This window comes from Malania oleifera, chromosome 12 (assembly GCF_029873635.1).
Source record: "Malania oleifera isolate guangnan ecotype guangnan chromosome 12, ASM2987363v1, whole genome shotgun sequence".
Lineage (NCBI taxonomy): Eukaryota > Viridiplantae > Streptophyta > Magnoliopsida > Santalales > Ximeniaceae > Malania > Malania oleifera.
The window spans coordinates 46,260,267-46,268,493 of NC_080428.1; the positions used below are offsets into that span (position 1 = coordinate 46,260,267).

General features: G+C 37.8%; 1 long non-coding RNA gene across 1 annotated transcript; it reads left to right on the forward strand.

Moving 5' to 3' along the window:
• The first annotated feature begins 4,426 nt into the window (after positions 1 to 4,426).
• Positions 4,427 to 6,912, forward strand: LOC131144487 (uncharacterized). The gene is made up of 2 exons (XR_009133828.1): positions 4,427 to 6,173; positions 6,458 to 6,912. It is a non-coding gene; the product is annotated as an uncharacterized LOC131144487 (long non-coding RNA).
• Positions 6,913 to 8,227: the final 1,315 nt, after the last annotated feature.

The window sequence follows — 8,227 nt, forward strand, 5'->3', positions numbered from 1 at the left end:
TCACATGCCGGTTAGTACAAACTTTATCTATCCCTTCTCATTCACTCAATAACTATTACGAATACTAATTCGTAATACGTAGTAGTCTTGCATTTGGGAACTTACATTTCATCTTATACAGATGGAGGGACGACTTGAGGGCATCGATGGTTGCGCTTCACACATTGCCCTGGTACAGGTTCGAGTTGGATATGCACCGAGAGCATGAGGTATAAATTAGTTAAAGTATAGCACATGATATTATTTCTTTCTTTCTTTCAATTGTGTATAGTTCGCTTAACTTTTTGTTTTGTCTAACTGCAGTTTTTATGGATGCCCTACACGGAAGAGATTTTAGTCGACATGCCGCCTGCCTATGCAAATGGGAGGGACCTGTGGGTAGCGCGAGTGCCACTCATATGCTTTCATATTATTGAGTGGTATCTCCCCAATCGAGTCATGCAACAGTTCGGGTTTCGACAAGTCATTCTCGTCCCATTTATGACTTCGGGGGTAGATATTGTTGGGGACGATCTCCACGGCATGGATGGGCGCGGTCGAGGGGTTACAGACTGGTCGAGTACGCACGCGATATTCGTCACTGCGTGGGAGCATCGGCGAGACTACATCGTACGAGGAGTGGCAGAGCACAGTCCGATGCGTCTAGATGACCCATACTTCACTTGGTATAGGTCTATCACACGCCGCTTCGTCGACAGGACCGCAGCTATATATTTGAGCCTCATAAGAAGATTAATGCCACAACTCATTTTATTATATATACGTTCGGATTTGAATGCGTTAATAATATAGGTTCATATCTTGCAGGCTGACATAGTCATTGAGGCAAACCAGATCTCATCGAATCCTGCGATCCACCGATTGATGAGTGCTGCACTAGACCTCGTCCACGAGGACGGTCGACGGATCCCAGAACGAGGAGGTCGACCTGATGTACCAGCACGAGGAGGTCGACCAACTCCAGTACGAGGAGGATGACATGCCTCCTCTAGTCGTCCAGGGACTCCCATGTCCTCCCCACTAGTCGTACAGGCCGAGTACTTGTGCGGCCCGTCAGCGCCTTATGCGCCTTCCACTGCAGCTGATATTGCCAGACCGTCGAGCAGACCGACTGATGCCCCATCCGAATTTGCTGCTACCCCATCCATGTTATTTTTATTGGACGATCTTTTCAATGGGGTGGAGGTCGATGCACCCCCTATGCCGCCTCGTTCTCGTCTCGAGACATCATATCATTTCTCACCGCGTGCGCTCCGCATGGCTGATGATGATGATGCAGCACCTCTTGGGGGAGAGGATCCACATCCAGCACGACGGGACAGGACACCTGATGATGCTGACAAGCAAGGAGAGGGTAGAAGCAGACGATAGCCACCACGACCCCGGAGACGACCTCGCTGCGGCACGGAGTAGTTTAGCATTATTTTAATTGCATTTTATTTGTATGTATATCATTGATTGTTTTGATTTCATTTGTATATAATTGATTTTTTTTTTTATTGTTTTGTATATATCATTTAATAATTCGTATCTCTAAAGAATTCAATACTGCCAAATCTAAAAAATGACACATAATTCGTATCTTCTAAATTTGCATGTCTACTTAAGTTAATTCCTTAAATTGAATTGTCTTTTACTGCAAAATTTGTATTGCTAAAATTTGTATGTCTGCATGCATTTACGTGCGTCGTCAGATCCAAACGTGTTTCAGCGCTCTAAACATTTACACGTTAACCTGCCCTCACCGCCATATACTACATGCACCGAAAATCTTAGGGAGCACTTAATATATGTTCTCTCCATTAAACTCCTAGCAAATTTGTCTTAAAGTATATTAATTAATTACGTATATTAATTTTAATAAAAAAATATTATTGATTAAGTGATATATTAATTTTGAGAGTATGTATATCCTTAATTAAAGTTTATTTCATGATTTCTCTAAACTTATACTTTCATTTACTATCCAAATTTAAAGTTCAAACTATATGTAGTTATAACATGTAATAATCGTTAATTTTGCATTTGAATTTAAATTTGTATAATTAGAAAAAGTTTAGTATGGTTTTCTCTACATTCATGAAAATAATATTTTAATGAACGTATTCGAGTAAGAAATTAAAAATATATAAAATAAAAATATAATTTAAATTTTTTATATAAATTTAGAAAATAAAAAATTAATTTGATATTTTTACAATTATTTGAAAAATTAAAAATATTTTTTTCCACACGTAATTTTTTTATTATCTTTTAATTTTATATAAATAATATTGTACTTTCATTTTTACACACATGCGTCAAGGCAAGAGAGGTCCAATTTTTGAACTTGAAAGAAAATAATAATAAATCTCGTTCTCATGAAATATCCCTGCCTTCTTCCTCCTTTCTCACACTGCAACTTATTATTAACTTGAAGCGCAGCCTGGCAAATTGAACTATATATTCTGTGTTTTGAATATTTCATATATTTTAATTTAGTAATAGACATGTCTTTTGTCAAAGGAATTGTAGAGATAATTATTATTTTTTTTTTAATCACACTCAATTTTTTAAAAATTTAATTATTTTAATATGAATGGGTGACTAAGACAAAAAAGCATTCTAACAATAATTCAATTTGACCCAAATCTTACTTTTAAACACCAAAAGGATGGGTCAAAATAATTGGTTTAGTATGCGGATAGTCAAAATATAATAAAAAAGAGTAAAAACAAAAAAATTAAAACGTACGAAGAGGTATTGATGCTGCTATTATCTTTCATACACTCCTTAGAGAGACTATATGCATGTAATATAATATTCATAATTACATATGTAAATTAGAGTCTTAATGCTGCTAACTGAGTTCATCATACTTGTTTTCAAGTTGATTAAACTTGTGTTAGAAATAGTCACACTCCTTACACAATTAGTTTTTGTCAACTCACGATACTCATGGATCAAATTTCATTATCTATTTCCCATTAATTTTGCATGTGCTCTACAAAGCTTCAATCTTACTTAAAACTTTTTTTTTTTTTGTTATTTATTTCTTTAGATAAAATTTAATTGTTAATTTTAAATATTACATCCAATAAACATTTTGCAACATTATAATTACTAGGCATTTTTATAACTTATTGAGAAATTTATTTTTTCTAATTATATTTTTAGAAAATTTTGAAATAATACAAATTATTTTGTCATACTTAAAGAATTAGTTGGCACAAAGCATCAAAGCATTCAATTCGAAATTTTTGTTCGGTCTCTAATCCACTTATTTTTGTTCGGTCCCAAAGCATCAAAGCAATCAATTATAATAATATATTTTTTTTTATTTACTAAATTAATGTCATTTTAAAATATCATTTTATTAAGGACAAATTTTGTTATTCCACATGCATTTAATAGTTAACTAACAAAATATTCATTTCGTCAATAAAATTAAATTATAAGAAATTTTTTAGTATTTTTTGTAAATTCTGGGGTTAGAATCATATTTTGAAATTTTTTTTTGGATTTTATCCAAATTTTTATGACAAAAAACTTATTTATAATCAATAATTTCTTTTATGTAAATTTTTTTTTAAAATTATATATTTACAATATAAAAATTAAAATTTAGGTTTAAATTTAAATTTAACTTTAAATTATATTTATAAGGGAAAGTTATGATTACATTTATTAAAAGGGAATGTTTATTATTTAAATTTAAATTTGCAAATAAAGGAAGTTAGAGCCGTAAATCTCGTAGGACTAACCTGCGAGATTTTCCTACTGTCACTTGTTACCACCATGTTCATCTGAATCCTAAATCTCACAGTTTTATGGTGCGAGATTTTCTCTGCACTGGGCCACGCGTCAACTTCTCATTGGCTACGCTTTTAAATCTCGCAGCATGAAGTTGCTAGATTACGTAAGCATTATTTTGAGAAAAAATTTTCCAAGCTGTTATTTTATATTTTATTTATTTTTAATTATAAAACGGGAAAAAACTCACTCTCGATGCCTTCTGACACGACTTGATTACGGTGGCTGGTGTTGAATGGCTGAGATGAGTGGGGGTGACAGGGGCATTCAATGCCTTATGACGTACCCACCATGTGTCAAGATCCGGGAGAGGTCTTTAGGGTGCCTTCAGCTGGGTGCGTTTCAAGTCGTTGATGGGGGCATTGACAACATTAATGGGGATAAAATGGTGGGAGACGCGTGTTAGCAGATGATCGGGAGCTCACGAGGTCTAATTAATGTTCCTAGTGCGGGTTGATACGATCCATTCATGGGGATGTGATCCTATGGCTCTAGGGAAAGCATGACGTGCAACTTAATCAAATAGATGTGAAGTAGCCACGTGTCATGATCATAAGGCTTTGAAGCTTTAGATATTCAAACCCAAAATTTGGGTTCTACCCATTCTCGTTCCCTTCATTCTCTCGCACGCACTTCCCCTCTCTGTCTCTTCTCCTTTGCTCTCTCAACCTCTGCCTTTCTTTAATCTCTCAATTCTCTTCCTTCTCAGCTTCTATCTCTTCTCCCCACGAACCAGTCTTGGAAACCTTAGGGTTTTTGGTTGAACTCCCTACTGCTCCTTTGGAGCCTCGGCTCACTTGAAGCAATGCCTCACCCCCTCTTCTTCCTCTCTGCCTCTCTTCTCTTAGTTTCTCGCCTCTCTCACTTGGCTTCTCTTTTTCATCTCTTCTCTGGATCTCTCTTCCCAAGTCTATAGGGTGGACGTGGGTGATCTAGAACCCCAAGGTTTTATATCAAAGTTTCGGTTACTCCCTCCTAAAGCTGATGCTGAGCCCAGTTCCTGGCCTACTCGTTCCGAGATGGTCACAAGTGGGAAGATTTGAAAGCGAAGTTCATGTGGTGACCTACTTTGTGGACGCGAGCTAAGTGTTCCTCTGACTCCCTTTTCCTTTCTTTTTTTTTTGGTGAGTGATGTGTGCAATACTGGTTGAATGTTGATTGCTTGATGCTTGTGATATGGGTTTCGAAGTAGTTATGGTTAAAATTCATCTTGCAGGTTAGGGTTAGATTCTAGGAGTGAGGCCGAAGACGAGTCAACTCGTCTTTGACTTGGTGAGTCGGGTGTGTCAAACCAGCACGTTGTGTGAACTCAGACATCCACGGGGGAACCACTTGGGCTCTACCACACATGTCGGTCACGTGTAGGCCTTAGGGGGATTGGGCCTGGACATTTTAGAGAGTGAGTTTTGGGCCTGGACGAGTTGGCTTTTGAAATTGGCCTCAGTTTAGAAACAGGCCGGCCCAATAAGATTTTTAAAACAGGGCCTCTCGAGACTTTTAAAAACGGTTTGGCCCAGACTAACTTTTAAAACAGGCCTCCAGGGTTTTTAGAAACGGGTCGGCCCAATAAGATTTTTAAAATAGGGCCTCTTTAGACTTTTAAAAATGAGCTGTCCTAGATTAACTTTTAAAACAGGACTCCTGGGTTTTTAGAAATGGGCTGGCCTAGATTAACTTTTAAAACAAGCCTCCTGAGTTTTTAGAAATGGGCTGGCCCAATAAGATTTTTAAAATAGGGCCTCTTCAGACTTTTAAAAACAAGCCTACCCAGATTAACTCTTAAAATAGGCCTCTCAGGTTTTTAAAATTAAAAAGGGTCCGGGTTCGAGGCCCAAACCTGGATATGACCCGAGCAAAGGTTAAAGGTGTTCGTGTCACAATCCTGGTACAAGTTCGGGTATGGGTCTGTACTTGGGTTCGGATCAAAGGATCTGAATCTCAAGCAAATTCAAAATGAGTTTCAGTTCCAAGTTCCAATCTAAAGCTTAAAGGCAAATAGCTGCAATCACATACGAGCACAAATTGAATTGAGTAGAGTTAAGCTTAGCCAGAAGTTACCTCTTCTCTTCCCTCCTCCTTTCTTCTTGTCCTAAGCTCGTAGCTAATATGCCTGGGATATTTGGGGAGTTTTGGTTATGCTTCTGAGTCTTTGGATTCTACAGGTTCTTTTCCCCGACTCTAGATTTCCCTAGGTGTCTGTCTGGGTGTCTGTTTGTGCCTTCAAACCTCAACAATTCTTTGTTCTTTACACAGTTCAGTGTAGAACTCTCCTCAACTCTCAGCTGAGTAGAACCTTCCCCCCTCTTTTTTCGATTCACTCTCTATGTTGACAGAGCTTCCCCACTCTTACTTGCCTTCTTTTCTCTCTCAATTTTTGCAGGGTAATTCTATGCTCTCTATCTCTTTTCTATTTTTATTTTCTTTATTTTTCCAGCATTTCTTTATGCTCTCCCCCCGAGTGTGTTGGTACAGTGGTGGGACTCCCTATTTATAGGGAGTCCAGGGGTGCCTTTTGGCGCCAATTCCTCGCATGACCCTTTCCCTACAAAATTCCCCACTGTCTGTCTGTCAGGGAATGATTTCTTGTGATTTCATTTGATTTCTTTTATTATTACTTTTCTTCTCCTACTAACTAATCATGCAAATTTTCCCAATCTGTGCGCAGGTGAGAGTCCAGGTGGCCATCCAAGATTTGAAGGCTTTTTGGATGGTTCGAGCTAGCAGACGTGGAGTGGAGGGCATTTTGAGTGCCCCCCCAGGTGGCATCCCAGGAATGGATGGCCAGATATCTTTGTTATTTTGATTTTATTTTTTATTCTTACCCTGTGATTTCTCTCTGTTAACTAACTCGCCTGCTCCTTTCTTTTGCATGTAGGTGACTCTTGGTTTGGCCAGCTAGCGCTCAAAGAGAGAAGAGCTTTTGGGGGTTCCAGGTGGAGTGTGGGAATTGGCGGGGGATGGGAAGATACTTCCAGATGGCTGGCAGGGATAGGCTTAACATCTTTATTTTGATTTTTGTCTTGTATTTCCTTTCTGATGTATGCGTACTGATGTATTCTCCCCATGTTATCTTTTTGAACATTCTTTTGTATTTGCAACATTTCTTATCTCATTTTCCCCCTTGCATTCCTCCTTTGGAACGTTTATGCCCCTGTGCACACACGTGTACTGTGCTGATGTTCATACTCCCGAGTCACACGTCCCCTTGACCAATTTTGACCATTTATTTTGACTTATTTGGACCAAAGTAATTGACCCACCTCGGTCAAATAAAATAGGATATGACTTTAATCCTTGAATGACATTGTCTTTTAAGAATAAGACCTAATCCGAGAATGAATTAAGACTATGATCAGTTAACTCCGAATTCCAAAGTTTTTTGAACTTAAGGAAACTTTATCAGGAATTGAGCAACTAAATTAGCTCTTGGAAGACTAAAATCAGACCTTAAAGGGCGAAACTGGATTTTGGAAATTAATAGATGATTCAACTTATTGTAAAGGCTTCAACTCAAAATCTTGGGTTTCAAACTTTGCAATCCAAACTTACTAAGAAAAAAAAAATGACCCCTCTTAATTTGGAGACTTTGGGACTCGGAATTTTAAAGTTGCCAACCTTAATAATCAAAAGATCCAAAAACTTTAAAGACTAGACCACCGTGAGTTTGAGAAATTTTGAGGATTCTAATTAAAGAAAATTGTTTTTGAAATCGACTAATTTAAAGGTACTTGACTTTTAACGGGATCAACAATCCTCAAAATTCTAAACCCCCAATACCCTAAAAGGGGAAATTTCTTTGCAACTAAAAGGAATTGCTAACGACCAAAACCTAACACTTGGCTCGAGAACCAAAAATAAAATTTGGATCGGTCATTTGTGCGACTCAACCATAAACCATTTTTAGAGACTCAAATGATGGCAGGGGGACTTGAGTGAAAGGTTAGGGCCTTAATTTCAAACCTCGGTCATTCGGGGCTTACAGTCAACTCTTGTTTCGTTGGGTTCCTTTGGGGTGGCCTAGTTAAAATTGGGGTGTCGACACTAGCAGTTCGGTTTTCTAAAAGATACTGATGTAAACAAATCTCCTTACCTTAATCCCAAAAATCGAAACACAAACGGATTGATCCAAAACAACGACCTGGGATCCCAAAAACCTAGAAATAGAAGAACATTACTTCACTATAATCTCAACCACTACATTACTACTGAATCAAAAATGAAATCAGATCCTTACCTCGATTTTAGGGAAAAACTCGAAAATCCTCAGAACAAAAATCTGATTCGCTATAACTGTAGAGATTCTCCTCCTAATCCATGTAATGATGTCGGATTGTTGATTTTGGCAACAGATGGCATGGAATCCTAGAGAGAGAGAGAGGGTTGGTTCGCGTTCTAGAGGGAGAGAGAGAGAGAGAGAGAGAGAGAGAGAGAGAGA